Raw genomic sequence first — 26,936 nt, forward strand, 5'->3', positions numbered from 1 at the left:
ACAACCATAGGCCCCATGCCAAGAGGAGGCCAGACCACACGGGGCCCAGTAAGGCCCTACTCTTTGGGTCACACCAGTCTAGGCACCAAACTTGGGAGTAAACATACCGTCAGAAGATTGCAGCCCAAGCCGCTGAGTCACCCCCACCCAGTCTGTGGATCTTAGCCACTGAGGCTCCCCCATGCCATGCGACAGACTATCCGTCCCGACTGTTTGAATTCCTGATGCGCAGAATCTGGGAGCTTCACATGATGGTGTGGGTTTTGTTTTTGCTCTTGTTTTTTTTGTTTTTAATAATAAAATGGTGTTTTAACCCAAGTTTCTGGGTAATTTTTCATGCAGCAGTTATAACTAGAACAAATGTTTTTGGGGTTTTGATCTATCCTGTCAGACTATTTTCCATGCAGCTTGTAGCTATCTGGCTTTCCACCCAGACCCTAGTAGGGCTCCCGGCTCACTGCACTCTATCCACACTAATACGGTTCAGAATTCGCCTCTCGTCTTGTTTGTACCTTTTTACTACGGACAAGGAATACGCACAGAAATGAGAAAATAATATAGGAACAAAACTTCCGTGTGCCCATCACCCATTTTATAATTCCCACTTTTATTTCATCTCGTCCCCTTCCTAATCCCATCTCTATCAGCAGAAATATGTTATATTTCGATGTCACGCTTCCTCAGTAAATGTACGTTTGCTCCTCTCGGTCCGTGAAGACCAGGACTTGCTGGAAGTAGCTAGGTCAGACAATCAACAACAATGGAATAGAGAAGGAGACTGTAGCTACTGCATCCCAAATGGTTACGATGAGCTGGGCGCTATTTTATTTTTAACTTGTGTATTTATTTAAGTAATCTCTACACCCAACATGAGTCTCAAAGTCATGACCTGGAGATGAAAGATGAAAGATGCTCTTCCAACTGAGTCATCCAAGGGCCCCATTTTCTCTCTTTTCTTCCTTTTTTTTTTTTTTTAAGTAAGCGCTTTGCTCAATGAGGGACTTGAACTCATGACCCCAAGATCAAGAGTCGCATTCTCTACCGACTGAGTCAGCCAGGCGTCAGAGCTAGGCACTATTTTAAACACATCGCCCATAATCACTCATTTAAGCCTCACAGAACTCTAATAGGTAGGTAAGATGAATTACCATCATCTCATCTTATAGATGAGGAAATCGAGGCCCGGGAAATGAAGTGACATGTTCAGGTTTGCACAGCTAGCTACTAAGTGGCAGAGACAGAAGTTGAACCCAAGCAGTGTTTCTCCAAAAGCCCATGGAGTCATCACTCTACTGCCTCACAGCTCCTGAGGGAGACCAACGTCCGTGCCTGGTTATAGCAAGTCAGTTTGTATGGCACACTGAAATGATTCTCTGCTCCACCACAACCCCCTGGTCAGTGGGGAGAGATTTGAAATGGAGATAATATACGGTGCCACGTGCCCAGATGGCTCACGTCGAAGTGTTGCTGGCTCGTGTGTGGACCCCCGTGAAGAAAAAAGCCAGGTCAGAGAAGAGGCAAATGGGGTCTTAGCCTGATAAACTCAGGGTTTCTACTGTATATGGAAAAGGTCCCGTTCCTGTTAAAAGGAAAAAATACAACTTCTGGACAACTATGGAGCAAAGAAGCTGCCTCATTGTTAATTCCTAAGAAAATGATAAAAAGTCAAAGCGAGTCCTCCAGAAATTCTCCAGCAGCAAATGAGGAAAGGGGCACACTCGGATGTCATCAACTTCAAAAAAGGTGGTCCGGGATGGACACACGACTCGGGAGCTCAGCAGGGCGGCTTGTTGGTAGGGCTCCCAACGCGGGCTCCTTCTCCCGGAGGATACGAAACGCTAAGCATCGTCATCAACCCTCCAATCGGCAAACCGCCCATCCTCGCGTTGTCGCTATCTTCCCTGGTGGCAGGGAATGACAATTGGGTGAAACGTTCCACAGGGACAGCGCTGGTGGGAGGGCTCCAGGCCTGACCTCCTAATGACAGAGGGATCCAAAGCCTGTGGAAATGGAATCCACCAGGTGGAAAGAACCCTCTGAAACAGAACCGAGCGCAGAGCCCCGGGTTTCCATTGAAGAATGCGTGCCACGGCCGCTGAGCCCCCTCCCATGCCCACTGGGCGCACAGAAACAAGAACCACGGAGCCCGCCCCTTAGAGCACTTTGGGGAAAACAAACTGGTCTCAGATAAGGGTGGAAGGCAGTCCCGGAGTCACCCACACTCCATCAGAGCAAACAGGGGGTTTGACAGAGCTGCCGGAACTTGAGCAAGATGAAAAGAGGCCCCCGGGGCCTGCAGGGCTAGGGGAGGCCCCGGGGGTGGGGGGGTGGGAGTGGGGGGCGCACAAAAACAGAGTCTAACAAAAGACAAACACACCGCAGACCGTGTGAGCGCTTGACTCAAGGGAAAGAAAGAATTGCCCTTGCCGGAGGCTCAAGGGCGAGACAGAGCCACCCAGTGATCCGGGCCTTCAGAAGAGAGTCAGTGAGGACACCCATGGGGGCCACCCTCTTAAGGCTCAGCCAGGGAGGTACGGGTCCATGTTCCTTTGTGCGATTTAAGCGAGGGGGGCAGCTCCAGGCTGAGGATCCCTGCTGAACCTTTCAGAGAGAAGACGGCTATTTGAGTAGCACTGTGCAAGCTACGAAGTTTTATTTTAATGTATTAAGTCATTTAACCCTTACAGCAGCCCTATGAGACAGTCACTATTATCATCTTGTTTTACAAACGGCACAAGGCACACACAGCCCGCAAGATGGTCTGGTTCCAGAATCCATCCTCTTACCTATTATACTACTTGCTAGCTTTTACTAAAAAAAAAAAAGAAAGAAAGAAAAGAAGAAGAGAAGAGAAAAGAAGAGAAAGGAAAAGAAAAGAAAAGAGAAAAAGAGGAGGCGGGAGGAAACCATTTTGCTCTTCTTCTGAAGCAGGATAAGCCCATTCTGTACCCATTCAGGTAGACAGGAGAACGAACCACAAGCTTCCCATCCAGGGAGAAGAATTCTTTGATTTTTGCTGTCCATTCCTCTCCCCCAGAGAGTAGCTGGGGAGCAGCAGGGGCCTGCCATCTGCTTACACTTTCTTTTGCTCACAAACCTTGCTTTACAGGTAAAGAACCAGTTGCAATTAATCCGGTTTCTATGAAGTGTTCCAGATCTTTCTCACAGGTAAGTGCAAATCCCTTCCCCAACAGGTTTAGCTTCCCAGGCCGTGGACTACACCCATACATAAAACACCCACACGGGCACACACGGCTCGCAGCCACGTTTTAACACAGACACAGTTATGACTCACGAGTAAGCTGGACCATAACTTCGGCCAGACGTAGCATAAGCATGGATGTCCTCCATATTCTATTAGAGCGCACAAACATGACGCATAGTGGATTGAAGATTAAATTAACAGGAGGCAGAATAGGCCATTTATTGTAATGAATTCCTGATGGGAGGGATCTGTCTTGTAGTCACTAGATTACTGTGGGGAGTGCGATATTCCTCCAATTAACAATCAGCCCAATAATAAGCCCCAACATTGCTCCCAGAGAGCCATCTGGCCTACAAAGCAGTGATTTAGAAGCTTTCTATCTGGGCTCAGTGTCTTGTGTTCTAGAGCTCATTGCCCTAGAATAATTCCCACATGTGAAGGATGATGGATTTTGAAAGCCCCAAGAAAGCACCTCAATTGTATCAAACTCCCCAAAACCTTCTCTAAATTTTTAATATATGCATGTATGGAAAACTTGTGAGGATAGGAAGGGTGGAAGTCTATGATGGCCCTACCTCCAATGGTCTATTACTTATAAATATTTATTCTTCATCATCATCATCATCGCTTTATCTATGGCACACCCACCTGCGGGTACATGTAAGGTGTTAATTGTGAAGAGAAGAAGGGGGAGGGTCCCAGTGCCCTCCTATGGAGGATAGTGGCTGAAAGCCATATTGGCACAGCTAGAACTCCCTCCCCAAGGCACATAGGCTTGAGACGGGAAATGATCTCACATCGTGGGAGCCTCTGAGGCCACCACTGAGGCCATGAGTGTTTAGATGGATTTAGAACAAGTCAGTAAGAGTTACTATGATTTAGAAACATGACGGGTCCAAAGGTACTTTAGGTGTGTGTATGGTTAGGGGACAGAGAGGGAGGTATATCATGGGAAGAAAGAAGCAGAGTGACAAAACAAGAAAGACCAGGGGGAAACAAGTCCATGGACATCGTAACAGTAGAGTTGCAAGAAGGAAGGGGAGAGTTAAAGGTGTCCAAATATCAAGCTTCTTGAAACATATATTCCTTTAGAAACAAGGTCCCTTTGGATCCTACACATTCCCTCCTTCTCTCTCACCAGCAGTCCCTGCTTGATTCCTAAATCTGTTCCCTTCGGTATAGACTCTTTGTCTTTCAACTACCTGCTAAACAATTTCACTTGAATGTCCCATGGACCCAACCGAACCCTTCCTTCCCGCCTTTATTCAGCGATGTGCGGTGGGACTCACCATCATCTAACAATTACCCAAGGTTGAAACCCATGTGTCATCTTTGATAAGTCCTTGCCTCCAACCTGCATTTCCAATCCCTGAGATGTGCCACTTCGGTTCCTGCTTGTTCCTCGCATTCATTACCCCCCTTTCCAGCCTGGGTTTCTGATGCATCATCTCTCTCCTCTACCATCACTCTGGTCTTCTGTCATCGCTCTCCCCATCTCTGGTCCTGCCTTCTCAATCCATGCTTCCCACAGTCTCAGAGTCATCTGATGGCCAAGATCACCATTTCACGGTCTTGTTGAAAACCATCCATCTGCTGTCCCTCATTCAGGGACCCTATGGAAACAACCTGAGTGCCCACTGGTGGATGAATGGGTAAAGAAGATGTGGTATCTATGTATGATGGAATATTACTCAACCATAAAAAAATAAGGAAATGTTGCCATGTGCAGCAACATGGATGGATCTAGACAGTATTATGGTAAGTGAAATGTCAGACAGAGAAAGATAAATACCATTGATCTCACTTATAGGTGGAATCTGAAAAAACAAAAAATGAACTCATCGATACAGAGAACAGATTGGTGGTTGCCCAGAAGCGGGGGAGGGCGGCAAGAGGATGAAGCAGGTCAAAAGGGAGAAACTTCCAATTGTAACATAAAGAAGTCACGGGGAGGCCATGTACAGTGTGGTGTACATTGTACATCACAATACATGGTGTTTTGCATGTATAATAGCAATTGTACATGCTATTGTACAATCAGCAAATTATACAATTTGCTGATTGTACAAGAGCAAATGCATTGCATATTTGAAAGTTGCTAAGAGAGTCGATCATAAAAGTTCTACCACAAGAAAAAAAATCTGTAGCTATGTATGGTGATGGATCACTTCACAATATATACAAATACCAAATCACTATGCTGTACCCCTGAAACTAATATAATGTTATATGTCAATTATATCTTAATGAAAAACAAATTGTCCATTTGCTGCCCATGATCCATTGGATAAATTTATGTGGGCCTTCCATCACCCAACCCCTGCCTCCCTCTTCAATATGGTCTTGATGCTCCCTTCCCCAAACTCAGCAATGAACTTCATGAGATTCCAATCACACTGTTTTATTTCTCCATATCTCGGCTCTTGCCCCCTCCCTAAACCAAGCCTTGGCCCAACTATCTCACACCTGTACTCTAGAACCCATATCCACTTTGTTTTTTCTAAAAAACTTATCTGATCCTTCCAGACTAGTTTCCCTCCCCAGTTAGATACTGATTCCCTTTCCAGTTAGGTACTAGTTTTCCCTCCCCAGTTAGGTACTGGTCTCCTCGAAGACCCACAGGATACCTTTTATTTGTCCGTCCAGGTCCGCTCTACCCTCCTCCTTCCTGCTCTGTTCCAGGAGGCCCATGTATAGACAGCATCCCCTGGCTTCCTCTTCCACTGGTTTCCAATTGGTTGGGAAAGGGCACTGCAGGGTGAAGAGAGTCAAGGTATTTATACCCCAGCTTCCTCCTTGCCAGGTTGCCATCAGCTGACTGTGCCCTTGAACTAAGGCCACACTGTCTCTACATAGCTTGCTGGTACTTCTCTGTTTCCCACGTTCCAGCAGCTACGCCTCCCATCCTCTCCTCATTTCAGGTCTAAGGATGGTAATTCCCACTATTATTAGCCTTAGGGGACTACACTATCCCACGCTGTTCCCCTAAACTCTACATTCTCCTCAGATGACCCAATACGCAGTGCCATCTCTTTTCTGCTGGGATTCTAACTGCTACAAGGACAAAGAATGCCTCTTATCTATCTCTAGAGCCTCAAATTCAGCATAGAGCTTGGCATACAGTAGGTGTTCAGTAATGGTAGAACGAAAGAACGTGTCATCTTGCTGGAGTTTACCAAGTCGTGCCCAATCCAGCTGTGTTTGAGGTAACAGAAAGTGGTGGTAATGAATGAAATCCTCGAACATAGGTTCAAGGGAAGTCAGAAGAAGGTGCTTCCAAAAGCACTGGAGGGGGATGAGCCTCAACAATTGGTTAGGACTAGAGGAAAGAGGGGAGGGTCCGAATCTTCTGGTAAATTTAGAATGGAAGTTTGCCTTTGGAATGTGAGGAAGTTTGGAACCATTGATGTGAAAGATAGAGAAAAAAGAAGTGTCCGTTCGCAGGGAAAGTGGAGTTGATGTTAGAATTTTTTTCTTTTGCATCTGCATATATTTATAGTAGGTCAGGACAGCAATTCTCTGGCTTGGAAGCAGGAACAGAATTCAAATAAACATTGTACTGAACACTCCCACGTGGCAGGCATTGTGGTAGATCTGGAGTCACAGACATGACTGAGACAGTTTCTATCCTTGTAGGGAGAGGGAGACAAACACATAAACAGATCTTTAAGGCCACCTGGTGAGTATGACAGTCTGTGGAGAGCACAGACAGACTCGGGAAGGGTTATCCAACCCAGCCTGGGGGAAGAGGCAGCGTGACAGAAATCCAGAAAGACTTCCTGAGCAGGTGAGCTCGGAGAGGCATCTTGAGTCAGCCAGGCAAAGAAGGGTGGCCTAGATTTCGGCATAAGAAGAATGAGCAGAGGAGAAGATCAAAGGGGTGAGAATCACAGGACCCACACACCTGACATCCACCTGGAGATCTAAACACTACGACCTGAGTGGGAAACTGTTGTGTTTTATCATTAGTTTTCATTATGAAGATATCTTTTTTTTTTTTTTTTTTGAGAGAGAGAGAGAGAGAGAGAGAGAGGGAGGGAGAGAGCAGGGAGGGCAGAGGGAGAGAGAGGCTCTTAAGCACGTTCCAGGCCGAGCGTGGAACCTGACGTGGGGCTCGACCCCACCACCCTGAGATCATGACCTGAGCTGAAACCAAGACTTGGATGTTTAACCAACTGAGCCACCCAGATGTCCCCAAAAGATATCATTAAAATATGTCCATTAATTATCTAAAGAAACCAAAACAAGTTTTCAGAGTGAAAGTAGTCTGCTTTCTCCTCACTATCAATCCCCCTCCATTCCTCACAGGTAAATCCCACTAACACCCAGGCAGGTTTCCTGGATTTTCTTCTGTGGGTGCTGAAATAATATTTTGGTATATTAATCAGTGTGGTTTTGTCCTTAATATTTGCAGCAATTTCTGATTTTTTTTTAAAATTCCTGGGATATTTTTACTCTTTTGGTCCTACGCCCCATATACACCCAGCATTAAAGCAGGACTAAAAGGCAGAGAGGTTGCAGGAATCAAGATGACACATGATCAAAGCTGTGAATCCTAAAAACCTGAAATAAAATTCCCAATTCCCAAATCTCGATGTTGTGTGTCTAAATCAAATCCCTGAAATATTTGCAGCACAAACAGGGGTTTGGATATAAAATGTGTGAAGAGGCCAACTTCTTTGCCACCAGAGACTGGTTAGGAATTGGGGATATAGAAGGGACAGGATGTGACAGGAGTCTGTGGGAGTCAGGATGAGGGCAGAACCTGAAGCCACCACGTCCATACAAGAGGAGAGATTCTACCTTCCTCCCTTTTGAGCAACAGAGAGTTCCGGGCGGCCATGGAGGGTCTCCACGTCTGCAGAGGATTCAGCAACCCTTTGAGTAAACGGAGCCAACAAACACTCTAGTTGTTCTTCTGGTTGTCCTGTGGCAAGGGCTTTCTATAAACAACAGCCAGCTGGACAGCCACCAACTGTCCAACAGCTATGGTGGCTGTTTGTGCCCTAGAACTTTGCCCTTTCCAAAGGTTCAGGCCATTTATAGACCTCCAAGATGGAGCCAGGATACATAAGGAACGGTGATGTCGGAAAGCAAGCCCCTGCCTCCATACAGGGTGGCCTGAGGACAGCCAGCTTGAGACCCCTTTACCACCTGGCAGAGGCGACCACAGCCCAGGAGACATCTGCACACAAGTCCAGAGAACTTTCTAACATAATTGTCTAACGCACGGGTCATCCTACGCAGACTATCCCATGTTTTAATAGTTTTAACTTTCAGCACCTGGAACAGTTTAGGCAAAGTCAAGTCCTCAATAAATATTTGTTGAGTCAATGGACCATGTATGGGTGATCTTTCCCAGTAGAGTGTACAGACTCCCATGATATTTTAACTGGCGGCCCAGTGTTCTATGATATGATACCATCTACTCAACCATTTTCCCCACTGAAAAACGTTCTGGCAGGCATATTTCTGTAGGTACAAAGTACATTGGCTTAGCCAAAGTACATAGACGTTTTGAAAGATACTGCCAAACTGTCCTCTGAGAAGGATACACTGATTTACACTCAGCAAAGGTAAATGATATGATAGCCAATGTTAACTGAGAGTTTATTGTACCCAAGGCAACTTCCCAAATATTCTGCATGGGTTTCTTAGTTTATTCCTTCAAACAGTCCTTTGAGATAGGTACTTCTGTCTTTTTACATTTTATGTAGAGATGGAAGCATAAACAAGTCAAACAGCTTGACCAAAGTCAGGATTAGTAAACTGGACTCCGGACCACATGTCCTTACGCATGTGTTTCTCTAAAGAAGGGTGTCTGCTATCCTACATCTTCAATAATAATAGGGGATTATGCACTTCTGTCCATCTCTTAGGAGATAATGTGGGCGAACAGACTGTATGAGCTCAAATGTGGATGCAAAGGAGAAAAGATTAGAAAGCTGATTCCATGCAGCTATGTCTCCACTAGACCGAAGTTTTAATATTTTTGTGATGAAACAAAAAGTTCTAATGTTCTTGCTGACAAGGTGAGAGTATCCGTTAGGGATCTGAGCAGCCAACAGCGGAATCCAGTTTTTTGAGCTAGTTTCAACAGAAATGGATTTATTGTTTGCTCTCTGGGCTTGTAGAATTTCCGAAAGGGTCAGAAAGAAGTTGGCAGGCACACAGCCAGGAACAATGCCACCAGGAAGAACAGCCAACCACACTAGGAGCCCGTCCGACACCAGGGAACCTCTTAGCTGCTTGTTGAAGGCTTGGGACAACAGAGTTGTGACCATCAGTCTCCACCACAAGCTCCTAGCTCCCAATGGGCTGCTAGTTCATCTTGTTCATGCCACCTTCCAAGTTTCTGGGGGAAGCTACTTGCAAAAGAGCCTGAGAAATGGATGTTTAGCTTGCTTGCCTCGGCAGTACAGTCCAGAAGGGTTTGGAGTATGTCCTACACGAACGGTAGATTCTGCTACAAGCATACACATTTTTCTCCCTAGGGATTCAATAAAGTTTTGCCCTCTGTGAATAAGAGGACAGGGGGGAGATGTGATCTAGAAGTATCTTTATTTTTCTTGAATTTTCCTCTTGCAATTTGTCCTAAACATGAGGGCAGGGTGGGAACTAGAGGGTCATGCTGTAAAGGGAATGAAGAGAAGAATGGGACCAGTAAAGATTTCACATTCTCGAAGCAAGATCATTGATCACCTCCTCTAGAGATGACTTCTCTGCTCCTGAAAAGTGCACTCCCCACCACCCTTCCCGTCTGCATGGCTTCTACCTAGGACCTTTCTTATTCATTCATTCTCCTGAGGATTCTGTCACGACGACACTTCCCCAGCCAAATGTGGCTGGTCTCAGGACGGGCACCTGACCCGAATGAAGACAAGAAGTGCCTTTCCTAGTAGTTTTCTCAGTCTGCAGAACCCAGAAGATAGGAAACTAAGAAGCTATTGGTAGTACTGTGTCTCGCATGCCAAGGAAGCCAATCTGCAGTGAAAGAAATGTAGCCAATCCAAAGGAGAGAAGACAGTTGGACAGAGAGTTCCAGTAGGGTATGGGCTTCTGGTTCAAGCAGTTCCTGAGACCCAAGTGCCTTGCACTCTCCTGGTGACTTCCCCTATCTGATCAAGTTGAAGACACCATCAATTAAAAGAGGTACCAGTTCGTTAGTATGTATGTTATGTAAATACACTTACAGTTAACCATAATGTGCTATTGAGTGGTAGACTCATTTTATTGCAGAGATATTTTAAAAAACTGCCAGGCAAATTTTAGAACCAATGAAGTAGCTATTTGACTCCTCCTTGGAGTTTAAGCAAATACAAGTTGGCTTGATTGAGTTACAATCACAGCAAGTATGGGTGAATGCAGTGGAAAGATACGTTCTGACCCGGGAACAGGATAATGTGAAAAAGACATGGCAGTAAGGGAGAGGAAGAGAGAATCTCAAGCAAGCTTCACACCTGGCATGGAGCCCAATGTGGGGCTCGATCTCATGACCCTGAGATCATGACCCAAGCTGAAATCAAGAGTCAGGGGCTTAAGTGACTGAGCTACCCAGGTGCCCCTGCAATAAGTAGTTCTTAAGGGAAAAATGATATCATGCAAGAATTACAAAGAGCATACATTACCTCGAAAATAATGGAAATTGCCAGTGTCCTCCTTTATTCCGCCACTGTTACTACAAGGAGTGATCCACCTGGAGGTGAAGAAAGACTGACAGTGATGATGTCAAGCAAGTGTCAAGTGTCAGGTGTCAAGCAAGTCCATTAAGGTGCTTTCCTATAATTATTATTCATAAAAACAATTTTGAACATTGGTTAATATACATGGGCATCTTCTCAAGCTAGAAGTTAGCAAGTCCTCAGAACCTACCCTCCTAATATAACTAAATTGTTTTCTAATTTGTGGTAAATGAGTGACTTAAATGGAAGAAAGCTTTGAAAGTTCACAAATAAGCAAACTTTTTTTGGGTAAGCCAAATGTAAGCTCAGATTTACCTTTGTCAGTACAGGTGAAGGACCCTATCTGAAGGCTATGGAAATTTATACACACTTTACAAACAGTTGTTCCGTCGCAAAGAATTTCCGGAGTTTACATGAGAATTTTTCTTACAGACTCAACTGTCCTATAGCCCATTTCTACTTTAAATTTGGCTTGTGGTATTGCTTCTGCCGTAGTGTGAGCTGTGAACTTACATAGTCTGCCAGATGGCAGTGGGAAGCCCATTAGTTATGCATCACACATCCTGATCAAAACTGAAAGAAATTATGCTCAGATTGAGGAGAGATGCTTGAGAGTAAGGCAATGATTAGAATTTTCTGTATTTTTACAGAAGATTTCACATAATCATTGTCCATAAATAAACTCATTCTTATGATCCCGCAGACCCAAATCTGGGATAACTTCCAAAGGAGCTCCTCTTGTGCTTTGGGTCAAAACGTGCACGTTCCCATGATATTCATTAGAGAACGCTATAGAGCAGATGCCCTTTCAAGGTTATCTCGAGAAGTCTGAGAATCAGAGTGTAAACTAATACATTAAATGTTGTGCCTTCCAGAGGAGGTCTGTTCTTTAATAGGTCCTGGAAAGGAAATAGAGGAATTCAGTTACAAAGGAAGCTTATTAGAATCTTTGAGAGAACAGACTTGATGAAAATATATGGGAAATGCTGTATATAAATACCGTTGATAGAAAAAGTCTAAGTAGTATTTTGAAGGGGGCTGAGGGACCCGAAGTGTATAAAATAACATTATCTGATTGTAAAGTTTATCATCTCTGAAATAAAATATAAGATGGTGTTTGTTGCTGAACAAAATCACGAGATTGTATCATAACCATACATTACCAGCTATCTGTGGAGTAGAAGACATTTATATTAGGGCTGATTCTAACGTACTCTTGTGAGAAAAGATCTTCCTTTTTATGGCTCAAGGGAGCCAATCACTGTAAATATGTCCGCAGAAGCCAGTCCCAGCTCTGCTTTGAATTGTCTTTTTGGCAAGGAGTAAACTGATCTATTTTTCTAGTTCTTGGTTTCCCCATCTATTAAATAAGGGAAAGAAATACTTGTCTTTCCCCATCCACTGGGACGCTGGGAAGAAAAATGTCGGAAAGAGACGTTTCAAAGGGGGAAAGCTCTTTCTTGGATGAAGAAAAGAAAAAAACCCTTTCTGCCCTGTCCCCAAGTTTTCTGAGAATGCTAGACTACATCAATAGACATTCACTGAGCATCTTTGATGACTCTCACAATCCTTGGAATCCAAAATCAGCTCTGAGGGAAGCTTGGAAGACCATGAACCTACAGCGGCAGTAGAAGAAACAGGGGACACAGTGTAGGCAGCTCCAGTGAACGTGGCCCTCGAGTTGTGAGGGATATAAGGTGTAGACTCCCTGCTCTCACGGTGCATCCAATCTAGCACCCAGGGGAGTCTTGGAGCTGCACCTTCCCAACCTGCCTCTCCATCGCCTCCAAACACCGAGATCTGCCTCTCCCCAGGTCTAGCGAACTGGGGCGTCTGGAAGGAAGAGGGCAGACCGGGAGAGGAGCTTGGATGACAGCACTGAACGCCCCATTTGAACTTGTATTTGAGTGTGATTCTACCATTATTTACATTCAGCAAGATGTTGTTTGAAAAGAGAATTCAACATCTAAAACAACAAAACAAAACAACCCTTTGATTAAAAACAAAAAACAAAAAAAAATGTGGGTCTAACGGGTTTCCTCACAAGCAGGAAATTGTTTCCAGAGTTTCTTCTGTTCCTTCCACAAATATTTACCGTATGCCTGTTGTGGCACTAGGGTCTCAGAAGAGTGTACATCTACTTCCAACGTGGAGGGAGACGGGGTTCGGTCCCACAAGGCTGCCCCCACACCCGCACCTCAGACGCCCATCCCACACCCAGGGTCTCCCGTTTGCCTCTGACCAGCGACTTCCCCCCTGGGTTTCATTAATTTGCTAGAGTGGCTCACAAAACTCAGGGAGACAATTTACTTACTAGAATCCTGGTTAATTATAAAAGGAGGCAACCCAGAACGAGCCAGGTGGAAGAGCTGCATAGGGCGACGTGTGGGGAAAGGGCACGGAGTTTCCATGCCCTGTCCCGGCCTGCCACTCCCCCCAAACCTCCACGTGCTCACCAGCCCAGAAGCTCACCGAAGCCCGTCCTTGTGGGTTTCTCCTGGATACTTCAGCACTTAGCCGGGATTGATTAAATCATTGACCGCTGGTGATTGATTCAACCCACAGCCAAGGGGTAGGGCTGAATAGGAGCCCTGTGCCAGAAACAGAGACAGAGACCAAATACACATTTCTGGTGATAAATAGCACCAGATATCCCAGGTCTCAGCTGTGACAAAGGACAAAGTCCCAGCTCTCACGAAGCTATCATCCACAGAAACCGAACCTCCGGGCCCCCAGGTTTTGTTTTTCTAGGTTTTATTCTTTAAGAGAACCAGATGTTCCTCCCAGAATTTCACATTCTTTCTTACCCCACCCCCTTTCCGCCACTCTCTCCTCCCTCCAGAAAGTCATTTCTATTTATTTGCAAACACAGATTTTAACGTTTGCTCATCTGAAGGATATTAGTCCCTGCGTATCTGTGCCATTGGTTCTGAAGCCGGCGGTGCATGAAACCAGGACTTGTGCTTGTTGCCTGGCTTGATTTCCTTCTGTTTTATATTCAACATGACATGTCAGAAATGGGTCTTAGAGCAGGATGTTTATATGTACATACTTTGGGTGGATTTGACCCGATGGGCCGTGTAGACATAATCAATCCATCGGCAGACATTTCTGGAGACGTTCCTGAATGTATAAAGCAAGGTCCTCCTTCTCAACAAGCCTCTCCAGCTTCTTGTGAGGGGCAGCTCTGTAAGGATCCCACAGGCCTACCCCCCTCCCTGTGGTCATCTGAAAAGAGAAGGAAGGATGTTAAAGGTGACAGGCAGATTATCTCCTCTTGTAGTTCACAGTCAAAAGGATGACTACCTCAGACTGAACAGTTTCACAGGGGGTCCTGGGTGTGTGTGTGTGTGTGTGTGTTGCAAGAACAGGACTAATGGGTACCTAGAAGGATCAACTTTTCACTGTTCCTGGTGGATATCTCACCAGCTTTGGGCAGGATGAAAAAGGTTAACTCTAGATAAAACCAACTACGGGGAAGGTGGTCCTCGGAGGGTCTCTTTCTCCTTCGTTCTCCCTGTCCCCTCTCTGCTGACCTTGCTCATCAACACCAACTCCCGTCTTTCCGCTCCTAGAATACTGTTACTCAAGGCCCCACTGGGTGTCCTGCCTCCTCACTACGGTATGAAGACAGCATTCGTACCCATCCCCACCGTCATTCGTCAATGGCAGGGCTCCATGTGCTCTCTGGCGGGCGGACCTTCATTCTTCCTTGTTCTGGAACATCATTCCTAAAGCTGGCTAGCCCGAGGGAGGGGATGACCTTTCCAGATAGTGAAGGACCACTGTGCAAGTAAGAATGTTGTCCAGGTAAGAATGTCATTCGTCGAAGGACATTATCCACATTAAGGACGTTGTCCAAATAGGGAGTCTACTGGTCTCTCCAACAACCCTCCATGCTCTTATTATTGTGCCTTCTCCACCAGCAAAATGAGTCTCTCCAATCCAGATTCTTTGACATTGCTGGTCAATTTTAGCAGATCAAGGAAATTATTCCATGCTCACCAGTTAAGGAGACAAGAGCCATGGAGAATCGAAGCCCTCATCTTTTACCTCTCTCAGGTGTCCTAATTATTACAATCTCTACAGAGAACCCCCTCATCTTTGTTCTCTAGCCCAAAGAAATGACTCTAAGGGAAGGAATATTAGGCCAGGGTAGTTAAGATAGGAGATCCATTAAAACTAGAAGGACCTTTACCTCAAAGTATTACATACAGGTCACCCCAGCACAAAACTAGCTCAATGAACAAAATTCAGTGACCTTCTGACAAGCCCTCTTCCACAAGGAGAGAAAAAAATTAATACACACTTCAAGTAGCATTCATGTTTTGTAAATTTTCTGCCGTAGCTTAAGTTGAAAATGTTCCCATACAACAACAATGTGTAAATATTTCTTTCTATGTTTTCAACAAAATAACCTCAGAGTTAAAAAATTTTTATAATAAGATGTTGAGGAAAATAACCTCAGGGATTAAAGATCGACTATTTTCTCTTAAACCAAGGATGTATTCTTTTTCTTTGACCTCTTAAATTCTCGTTGAGTACTGGAAAGATAAAAATCATACCATCTCTGGCTTCTTAACGAGCTTTTGCTTTGCTTTGAGCAACTTAAGATATAAACAGGAAATGTCACCCTGACCAAGAGAATATGATCACTTTTTGTGAGTAAGTCGTTAGCAAAGCTTTTACCTCTCTTATGTAGAATTTACCTGGTGTAGTGGTATCTAGAGACACTGTAGCTTGGCAGGTTAAAAACAACAGAAACTTATTGTCTCACAGTTCTGGAGGCTAGAAGTCTGAAATCAAGATGTTGGTGGACCACGCTCTTCTTTAAAACTGAAGGGAAATCCTTTGTTGTCTCTTCTACCTTCTGGTAGTCGGCAGGCAAGCTTTGGCATTCCTTGGCTTGTAGTTACACGCCCCAATCTCTGCCTTCATCATCAGAGGACATCTTTCCTCTGTGTCTTCGCATGGCCATTTTCTTAAAAGGATACCAGTCGTATTGAATTAAGGGCTCACTCTCCTCCCGTATGACCTCATCGAATTTAATTGATTCTATCTGCAATGCTCCCATTTCCAGATGGAGTCACATTCTGAGGCTTCAGGGGTTACAACTTGGACACATCTTTTTTAGGGGGACACAATTCAACCCATGATATTTGGGATCTGTGATTTTATTTGAGAATGACTTGGAAACCAGGCGTTGCTCTCTAGAGAAGCTGGCTTCTCAGGTTAGACTAGCGTTCCACTTTCAGAGCGTGTCTATAGGCCACTGGGCTCCCCTTTAGAGTGTCACAGTGTGTAGAAGGATCACTGAATCAAGGGTATGAACCCCCGAATCAGAAACTTTGTCATCTAGCACATATGACGCTTTGTGCTTGACGTTATATATCTGTCATCTGCTGTGTTAGAGAGGGTAAAAAGCCCTAAGTATTATAGAGGATAGAAGCATCTAGCCTTGCTGTTTATTGTGAGTATATATTTGTTTAAACTTTAAAGGAGACTGTATCTGTATATTACTTGTAAAATTAGAATATTTTAATGTAAAAGCATAAGGCCTTATCATCATAAAGTGCTCACAAATTAAGATATTTTTATATTTGATAAATCATAACCAATGTCTTAAAAATATTGAGATTCCTTCCAAAGTACCTACTGCTTATCTTAGATTTTGCTTGTGCAAGTAAATGGCATTTGAGACAATTGTCCAGGGCACTGCCATAGGTCCGCATTCTACCTCTTTCTTTTCTTCCTCTTGCCTTCCATTTGTTGCATTTGCTCTCCTTCTCCTTTTCCTGTTTCCTTCTCTTAGAGCTCCTTCTCCACCCAACAGCATTCCAAAGAGCACACAGGATGCTCCAACCCACCTGCTCACCCTTGACATTGGGTGTTAGGTGTGTGCGTGCATACCACTTAAGAACAAGACTAGTGAGTACCCAGAGGGATAAACCTCATGGATATTCTTCCAATTTGGGGCAGGATGAAAGCTAAGGTCAACTCTAGGCAATACTAAATTAAAAGAAAGATGGCCGCATGAGTTTCCAAGCGTTGAAAGCAAAGACCTGAAAAAGACTTACTGGACAGGCCTGGATTACATTCCTACCCCTAGAGTGGGGATAAAACGACTCACCTTCAACTAAATCACATGGTTCCTGGCAGTGAGGACTAGGGGTCAGCAAGCAAAAGCAGTGGATGCTTTCTGATATCTACAAGTCACACCCATGTAAATCTACATACATCTACTTTTCCAGCAAACACTGACCGAGCAAGTACAGTGTGGTGAATACCAAAAGTCAAAGTTAACTGAAGAAAAAATATCGGCCCTCAAGATGTTCACAGGTCAGTGGAAGAGAAAAAAAAAAAAGAAAAAAGAAAAAAGAAAAAAGAAATCAATAGATTATCATTTTAAGTCACATGTTATGGAAAAGAGGAGACATCTCCATCTGCCTGGGTGGTCTGGTCTAGTTCACTATGATGTCTCACTTAGATCAGAGGTTGGCCAACTTTTTCTGTGAAGGGCCAGACAAATATTTTCAGCTCTGTGGGTTCAACTATGTTGCAACTATACTCAACACTGCCTTTGGAGCCCCAAAGCAGCCATAGACAATATGTAAACAAATGGGCTTGGCGATGCTCTAATAAAACTTTATCAACAAAAACCAAACTTTGAATTCCATTTAATTTCTCATGTGTCATAGGATATATTCTTTTGATATGGAATATACTCTTTTGATTTTTTTCAACCATTCAAAAATAGAAAAGCTAAAAAATCATTCTTTGATTGCAGGGTGTATAAAATCAGACCAAGGCCAGATTTCACCTTGTTCGCTGACCTAGATTATTGCCATAGTCCTGGTTCCTTCAATACATTCCCTAGACCACAACTAGAGGGGTCCTCCTTAGACTAGATCTTCTCATGCCACACCTTGTCTCAGAAACTACTCATTGCCCTCAGGATAAACTCCAAATGTCTTGATACTGGCTTATAAATGTCCTCCATGATCCCCTGCTGAACCATTTCCATTTCCTTCAAGAAGCCATGCATTCATGTTCCCTGCTCCCATTCTATATTACCTAATTAATTCTTATTCATTCCTCTATTTCCTCCTCCAGGAAGCCTTCCCTAAGTTCTCCCTTGAGCCCACATGAAGTGCCCTTCTGCAGTGTTTTGATAGCACCAGGTACTGCCTTACATCACAGACTTATAATGTATTATTACATATAGTTATAATGACATCATTATTATTCTGTATCAGCTAGCCTCTATCTTCAAGCCTGGAGAAGACACGTTTAAGTCTGTTTCTCACAGCCACAGTTTCTAAATTGGAGTCTGGCACAAAGTAGATGCTTGATAAACATTTATTGGCTGGATGAAAAACATTGGATCTGAGCAGAGGAGGTGTTCCCTGAGCTGAGTCCTCAAAGATGAGTAACAGTGTATAACTTTGACAGGAAGGGACAGGCATTTCCAAGTAGACAGCTGTAGCTGTCATGGAAGAGGGAAAGAGCATTTGAGGAATTCCAGGTAGTTTGGTTCGGCCGGAGTGCTTGTCACCAGTGGGAAAATGATGTGGGGCAGGACTAGAGGGAGAATGTGAGAACTTGTAGGCTAAGATAAGAAATTCAGTCTTGCTTAATCCCTCAGGTAATGGGGAGCCTCAGAAAGACAAAGTTAGTTGGATTGGCATTTTAAAAACTTTACTTAGATCTCATTGCCCGTGGAGGTGGTCTAGATCCAATTAAAGTGTCTGAGATAAAGTAGGCAAGATCATCTTGGCAGTAGAACTGACTGGAGTCTGGTGCCAGTTTCACATTAGGAAATGAATTTGGAGTCTGCAGCAAGAGTTCACAAAAGTAAAGACCATGCGAATTAAGGACATGTTCGTGGAAACACAGTGGAAGTTTCATACTTGAAACTCGGGGAAAATGGCCAGGTTGGAAATAGAGAATTGGGAAAAGCCACAGCCTATAAGTATGTGCCCACTTACTAGCCTATACTAGATTTTTTTTTTAAGATTTTCATTTATTTATTTGATAGACAGAGATCGCAAGTACGCAGAGAGGCAGGCAGAGAGAGAGAGGAAGGGAAGCAGGCTTCCCGCCGGGCAGAGAGCCCGATGTGGGGCTCGATCCCAGGACCCTGGGATCATGACCTGAGCTGAAGGCAGAGGCTTTAACCCACTGAGCCACCCAGGTGCCCCAGCCTATACTAGATTTACTAGCCCATGCATGGCTATTTAAATTTGAATTTAGGGGCACCTGGGTGGCTCAGTCGGTTAAGCAACATCCTGTGGCTCAGTCCTGGGATCGAGTCCCGCATCGGGCTCCCAGCTCGGCAGGGAGTCTGCTTCCCTCTCATGCTCTCTCTCACTCTCTCAAATACATAAATAAAATCCTTATTAAAAGAAAGAAAGAAAAACTCTTAATCCTAGAGAACAAACTGGTGGTTACCAGAGGGGAGGAGGATGGAAGATGGGTGACGGTGGTGACGGGGATTGTTGAATCACTATATGGTGCACCTGAAACTAATATAACACTGTATGTTAACTGAAATTAAAATATAAACTTAAAAAAAAAAGGAAAGTTAAATCGGTAGATGGTGAGGAGGCAGCATTGTTCTTCAATCTCCCCCTTACGCCTGAATGAAAAGAGAAAGGACATCTACGTAGGAAAACCAGAAACCCATGAGCAATGTTTATGACAAAATTTGGTGACAGAGTAACCCCACGAGTCCCAAAACAGAAATGAGAGGGAACCACCAAGTGCCATTGAGAGCTGCATGGTATCAGCACCTATGTCTAGGAAAGAATGAAAGAACAGGGTAGTCCTGTTGGACCTTTGAACAACGCCCAAAGAGCCATCAGAACTTCACAGAAATGTGAGCAAAGTGGCATGGTAACTGTGGCTTAAAATTGGGGGGGGGTTCTGCCCCCCAGGAGCAGGTGAGAGCAAGGACAGTGGTAGGATGGTCTGGTAGGAACAGTCTAGTCTCTGCCTCTCAAAACCCTCAGGGTTCCCTTTCAAGATGGGGAGACACCAAGCAGGAAGGGCTAGGATGGATGCAAAACTGACCAGGAAAGGGGTCCCTGGGTGGTTCGGTAGGTTAAGCGTCCAGCTCTTGATTTCGGCTCCTGTCATGATTTCAGGGTCATGAGATCGAGCCCCAAGTCGGGCTCTGCACTGGGCATGGAGGCTGCTTAAAATTCTCTCTCTCCCTCTCCCACAACCCCCTTCACAGGCTCTATCTCTCTAAAACAAAACAAAACAAAACAAAACAAAAACAAACAAAACAGAAAAGAAAACAAAAACTGAAAAACTGACCAGGACAGGCACAAGGCAGAAGATGGAAAGGGAAGGTCTACACTAGACTGGACTAGGGATGGAGGGGACACAACCCGGAAATCTCAGAAAGGAAGCCTCCTTCCTCATGACAACATGGAAAATGGAGCTCTGTGAAGACAGACAAGCTTACCTGAACCCTTCTCACTCAAGTCCGAGAAAACGAATTTCACGTACAGAAAAGTACTGAGGACAAATACGGTGGGAAAAAGAACATAAGGAGCATGAATGATCGCTAAGCGCACAAAACAAGGGCCAAAATGGCCTTGTATGCCTCAGATTTGCCAAAAGGATCAAACCTGAGTCCAGTCCATACTATGGATCCCACCGCAAAATCTGCAGGAAATGCGGGAGACAGAGCAGAGGGGTTAACTGCACCGGGAGGGTGCATTCTGCCAAATTCAGGCCTTGAGGTTAAATGGCCCAAATTCCTTGAATGAGTTCCTGGAGCTGATATAACAAACGCCCACAAACTAGGCGTCTTAAAACAACAGAAATTTATTCTCTCCCAGCTCGGGAGGCCCAAAGTCTGAAATCAAGATGGCGACAGGGTTGTTTCCTTCTGGAGGCTCCTGAGGGAGAATCTGCTCCACGCCCCTCTCCCAGCTGCCGGTGACTACGGGCAGTCCTTGGTGTGCCTTGGTTTGTGGACACACCCCTTCATTCTCTCCCTCTGCCCTTGTATCTCCTCTACCTTTCTCTTCTCCCCTTCTCTTCTAAACTAACTGACCTTGGATTTAGGGCTCATCCTAATCCAAGGTCGTCTCCTCTTGAGATCCTTACTTTCATTATTCTGCAAGGGCCATGTTTCTAAATGAGGTCAAAGGTCAAAAGCAAAGGTCCCAGAGGACATATCTTGTGGGAGGGGCCACCATTCAACCCACTCCATGCGCCGAGGTAAATCGTCGTAAGGAAAATAAAAGGATGGTTGTGGAGCCATAGATCCAAAGAGACTTAAAAGACATATCAGCATTTTCTTTAAATGGGCAGGATGAAACTATCCTTTCTAAAGATGCATATTTAAATGATGAAAGTTTAAAAAACATAAAGGGAAGTGAAGACTAAAAACATCAGGCTGGGGACGCCTGGGTGGCTCAGTTGGTTGAGCCGCTGCCTTTGGCTCAGGTCATGATCCCAGGGTCCTGGGATCGAGTCCCGCATCGGGCTCCTTGCTCGGCAGGGAGCCTGCTTCTCTCACTGCCTCTGCCTGCCTCTCTGCCTGCTTGTGTGTACTCTTTCTCTCTCTCTCTCTGACAAATAAATAAAATAAAATCTTTAAAAACATCAGGCTGATGGTTAAGTTTTGGTGGGAGGCCGGGGGCTGTGGTCAGGACGGAGCACATGAAAGGGACGGCAGGTCGATGTCACAGTTGCCCAAGAAGCCAATTTATAGGGCAAGAGATTGCTAGGTCATGGATGGACGCCTGTGGGTGTTTCTCCAATTGCGTCCTGAGGACTGCCTGCACCCCAATTAGCCTGTTTATAACAAGGCACATTCCTGGGCTCCAGTCGGAGAGGCAGATTCACTAGAGGTGACTGAGAGCCACGCTCTGACGAAGTTCACCCCAGATTTATTTAAAAACACAAGGGTCGGCTTGGTGGGTCAGTCCATTAAGCATCTGACTCTTGGTTTCCCCTGAGGTCATGCCCTCCGGGGTGTGGAATCTGGCCCCGGAGCTGGGCTCTGCACTCAGTGCAGAATCTGCTTCTGATTCTGTTCCCCCTCTTCCTCTGCCCCTCCCCACTCACACACACTGTCTCTCAAATGACGAAACAAAACCTTCAATAAATAAATAATAAAAACACGAGAGCTCGATCCAAACAGTACCTTCCTGGACATAGGGCTGAAGACAAGATGCTCGATGCTGGTATCTAACCCACAATCTGTAATAACCATAATGGTCGATTTTCTAGGATAAGCACCTAGAAATTTCGTTATTAGTGTGGGATGTGGGGATGGCTTACGTACGGACAGGCTCTTCCTAACCAGGAAGATAAAACAGAGAAAGTTATTTCTATGTGGGCAACTAACCGAACTGCACTACAAAATTCCTAAATTCTTAAAACTAGTCTTCTCCAGACCCTCAAATTTTAAAGCTGTATACTACTGTAAACTCAATGTGGCAACCGGGTTTGGCTGAACTGGGATTAGAGTCACAGTTTAAACCTCCCGCTGTTCCAAAGACTTTCTGGGCTTATGAGCAGTTCCTTTTTGTTTCCTGAGCCTACGATTCTTCTCTCTGAAGATTCAATATCGAATTGCCACAGAACTGTTTAATGGTACTGTTTCTCGGGAATTACTTCTATCGGTCTGATGGATGTGGACAAAATTGTATTTTGAAATTGAAAATGAGGACTTTCACAATCAGAGAAAGACAACTATCATATGCTCTCCCTGATAATGAGGAAGTGGAGATGCAACGTGGGGGGGTTTGGGGGGTAGGAAAAGAATAAATGAAACAAGATGGGATTGGGAGGGAGACAAACCATAAGAGACTCTTAATGTCACAAAACAAACTGAGGGTGGTGGGGTTATGGACATTGGGGAGGGTATGTGCTATGGTGAGTGCTGTGAAGTGTGTAAACCTGGTGATTCACAGACCTGTACCCCTGGAGCTAATAATACATTATATGTTTATTAAAAAATTTAAAAATTACAAAAAAAAAAGAAAATGAGGACTTTTAGAGAGGATTATAACATCCAGCTTTATATATATATATATACATATATATGTATATGTGTATATATATATACATATATATGTATATATACATATATATGTATATGTGTGTATATATATATATATGTATATATATATATATTAGGTGTGTGTGTTTGTGTGTGTACGTGAGTGACTAGGAATTCTGAGTTTGTTACGTTAACTGGCAGGATGAGAAGGGGCAGGAGGATGAGAAAGCCCCATCAAGGCATTTGGGCAGAGGAATGGCAACCCCAGCTGTAGCCAGAGTAGGAAATAAGGGGAAGAAGGCCAAAGTCACACAGCTGACTCTGGCTCTCAACCTCTAATACTTGAAGATATTAACCTGGAGGGACTTGTTAAATAAGATTCTTGGGCCCTGACTCAAAGGATTCCAACTCATTAGGACTGGGGAGAGCTCAGGAATCTGCATTTTTACAAACTCCTTAGGTAAGTCTGCAACAAGTCTACTTGGAAAGTCTTCAACAGGGGCTCGAGCCCCGGCTGACAATTAGTGTCATTGGTATCCAGCAAGGAATGGTCTCTTGGCGGCAGCACAAAACAACGTGAGTAGCCGCAAAGAGGTTTGAGATTCGGGTAGGCAGGCTAACAGGTTGAATTGGTCCCCCAGGGCTGCCATAATAAATTATCGCAATCTGCATAGCTCAAAACACCAGAAATTTATTCTCTCACCGGTCTAGAGGTCAGAAGTCCTAAATCTGGGTGTCGGCAGGGCTCTGCTTCCGTCAGAGGCTCCGTGGAAGATTCTATCCCTTGCCTCTTATGGCTTCTGGGGGCTGCTGGCATTTCTTGACTTGGAGCTGCTCATTCCAGTCTCTGCCTCCACCTTCTCAAAGTCTCTCCTCCTCTGTGTCTTTCCTCTGGGTGTCTCTTATAAGGATATTTGTCATTGGATTTATTTGTCGTGGGACTTTGGGCTCCCCCAGGTCGTTCAAAAGGATCTTGAGATTCTTGACTTAATTACATCTGCAAAGATCCTTTTTCCAAATAAGTTCACCCTACAGGTTCTAGGAGTAAGGATAAAGACATGATTTTTTGAGGGGCCGCCACTCAAACCAACTATGCAGGCCCATTTTGTAACAACTAGCTGCCTGGGCCACTGTCAAAGCAAGAGAGAGGGGGTGACGATTGGCAAGAGCAGTCTGGCTCTAGTCTGGATTGGTCTGACCTTCCAGGGAAGGAAAGGAAGGCTCAGACTTAGGAGCCAGCCAGGAGCCACTGAGATGGGAGTGGGATAAGCAGCAGAGATGGCTTTATTTTATTACCCTGCACTTCTGTGTCAGGATTCCAGAATCCCTACGAACCAGAACATGCCTGTGCCCCTACTCTGGGACAAAGCTAAGCTGCAAGGCCAGTGGACATCCAAGGGCAAAAGGGAAGATTTGAGGCTGGGAGTCAGATTGGACTACACAGAGCTACAAAGCACAGTCACACAAATAAACAGAATCATAAATAGCTCCCACTTATCGAATGCCTGCTATGCTATACGCCCGGTGCTTTACATTTATTATTGCCTCTTTCATCATGACCTTGTAATATGGGCACTGCAACAGAAGTTCCCACGGAACATACGAGAAAACAGGCTTTTAGAGACTAAAGTAATATAACTAGTAAGTGGCTCCAAAGCCCATTATCTTTCTACTAAAACATGCTCCCTGTCCACAAATCAATAGCCTACCTCAAATTTTAGCATCTTAATTTCTGCCATGAGACCTAAAAGGACAAAACGTTTGCTTTCTACCAAATACCCTACATTAAAAATATAACTTGGCTAAAGGAGAAGTATGTCAAAGCTTTCTGAACCAGAATCACGGGTGTGGATCTGGATGGTGAACACGGTCCTCCGTGAATGTCATCGTAATCACTCGCAGGGTGCTCCAGCCGGGATTTTGTACACAGTTCCAAATCCTGCGTTTGTCTCTACTCTTAAAAATGCAGGTCTGTCACGACTCCCCCATAACCCTCACTGCCACCACCAAAAGCATGCCACCAGCCATGTCCGACGGGGGTAATAGCCACGTAGTTACAGTACTAGGGTTCTCAGTAGTGACCCACAGTGGAAAGTGGCATCGGTGGACCAGAACCAGGGAAACTGCTGATACGTTACACCTCTAGTCCAAAAGAATGGATGCCCTCTGAGTACCATCTAATCTGCCCTAAAGAGAGTATCAGTTTTATGACAGAGTGTCAGTAAATGGGGACTAGGCCACGTGTCCTCAACTAGCTTGCATGCAAGCGCAAAACATTCCTGAGCCGGGTGCCAGGTTTGACCAGGTAACAGGACTGAAGTCTTAAGGAGTCCGAGCCTCCACTGACCTATCTGTCCAGGCCTTTCATAATCCTGAGTATATGCGTTTTTGGAAATTATTATTAATAAGAATCCTAACAATAATAAAGTTTTGGATCCGGGCATGAAGAATCGCAACCCTCATCACCCCGTGAACACCAGCGTAGCGGCTGTTTTGTACAATTCTCAGCGACTGGAATGGTAAATGACGACTGACACGTACACCTTTCCCCACATTCCTGCAGGGGTCCCTTTTCCTGTCCAGTCTCACGGGGGCAATATTCGATTTTAAGACCCATGAACAGTGGCATCCATACAGAAGTCCATTCGGCCCTATAGACTTCTGGTGACAATTTATGGCATGCTAAAAAAAAAAAAAAAAGTCTTTAAAAATGTTTTGGAATGAGTCTGGATCGCCGCGTTCGCTTTCTGACGGAGAACTTGGTAGGAAACCGAGACTGTCAAGCGCCGGTGTCTGGGCGCGCAGCGTTGGGTGGGAGCAAGACGTCATCGTGGGAAGCGTGCACTTCTTCGGGTTCCTGCTTGGCGGATTAGAAACCCGCAGATCAGCCCTAGGTTAGCCCTGATTAAAGGCCCCGGGTGCTCCTGGGCCGGGAGGGGTCGGGGGGGAGGGGCGTCCGCGGGACTCAAACCAACACTCGTGGTAAGCTTTCGCTCCAAACCTTGCAGAGTTAATTGTCACCTCGACCCCCTCCAGGCTCCTAATGAAGCCACCAGGAAGGATCTGGAATGCTAACTCAAGTGGTGCCCGCAATAGCGTCAGTCGAACCTTCTGCCCCCACGATCCCGTCTGCTCACATGCTTCTGTCGATCAGCCTGGGCCTCGGGATCAGCTCTCGCCGCGGCATTGGTTGGAATTCAGGAAAAGAGAAACCCACGATTTAAAGGGCTCCGTGCCCACCTGCCGGGCATCGTCCGCGTGGTCCGACTTGCCTTTGGAACGTATTTGAGAGAACCTCCAGCCCGTGCACATCTACTACACTGACTGGCCAGAGGAAGGAGAATTCCGGCGAGTGTCCCCTTGGTCACCTTGACGATTTATAAAAGCGAAACTTGCGCTCCAGACTAGATCCTCACTGAGTCTGCGGGGCGCTGAGCGCCTGCCCAGGTCAGCAGCCCCCGCCCGACGAGCGGGCGGAGACCGGGCGGAGCTTGGACAAGGCGTGGTTTTCCGTGGGAGAGAAGGAAAGGCTTTGCCCCACCTCCTAAAAACCCTGCTCTCCCCCCGACCAATCAAGGAGGCCTATGCAAATAGAGCCTCTGTAGCCCCGGTAACCATGATGCACGGTGGCCAACGGAAACCCGCAAGTCGCGGCCCTGCGCCGCGATTGGGAGTTAAGTAAGGGGGCAGCGGCCCAATGGGCTGTGGGAACGGGCCTCGGCGGGTTGGAGGGCGGGGATATGCAGATATGGTTTGAAAAGCCGGCGGGAAATCTGAGTTTCGCGGGAGGACCTTGGCGCGTAAACCGTATCCCTTCATTCATTGTCAGCAGCAGCTTCCTGGAGCCATTTTTCAGCTGCCGGCCGCAGCACCCGGGCTGCCGCCGCCGCCTCGCAATCCGTTGCATCGGCCGCCCCCGACGCCTCCATCCCCCCTCGGGGCCCGATATCCGTGCGGCCGGGACCCTCCTCTCTCCAGAGCCCCGATTATTTTTGGCCCCCGGGGCCCGTGCGGTGCGGAA

The 26,936-nt window shown here is 45.5% G+C and overlaps 1 long non-coding RNA gene across 1 annotated transcript; it reads right to left on the minus strand.

Annotated features, from left to right (window-relative positions):
- Positions 1-5,832: 5,832 nt before the first annotated feature.
- LOC308344054 lies at positions 5,833-25,333 on the minus strand. Its single transcript, XR_013966946.1, has 6 exons — positions 24,625-25,333; positions 23,619-23,953; positions 13,940-14,115; positions 13,360-13,478; positions 10,834-10,901; positions 5,833-5,956 (listed from the first exon to the last, which is right to left on the minus strand). It is a non-coding gene; the product is annotated as an uncharacterized lncRNA (long non-coding RNA).
- Between the last annotated feature and the right edge of the window lie 1,603 nt (positions 25,334-26,936).

Source organism: Martes martes (genome assembly GCF_963455335.1).
Source record: "Martes martes genome assembly, chromosome: 6".
NCBI classification, from domain to species: domain Eukaryota; kingdom Metazoa; phylum Chordata; class Mammalia; order Carnivora; family Mustelidae; genus Martes; species Martes martes.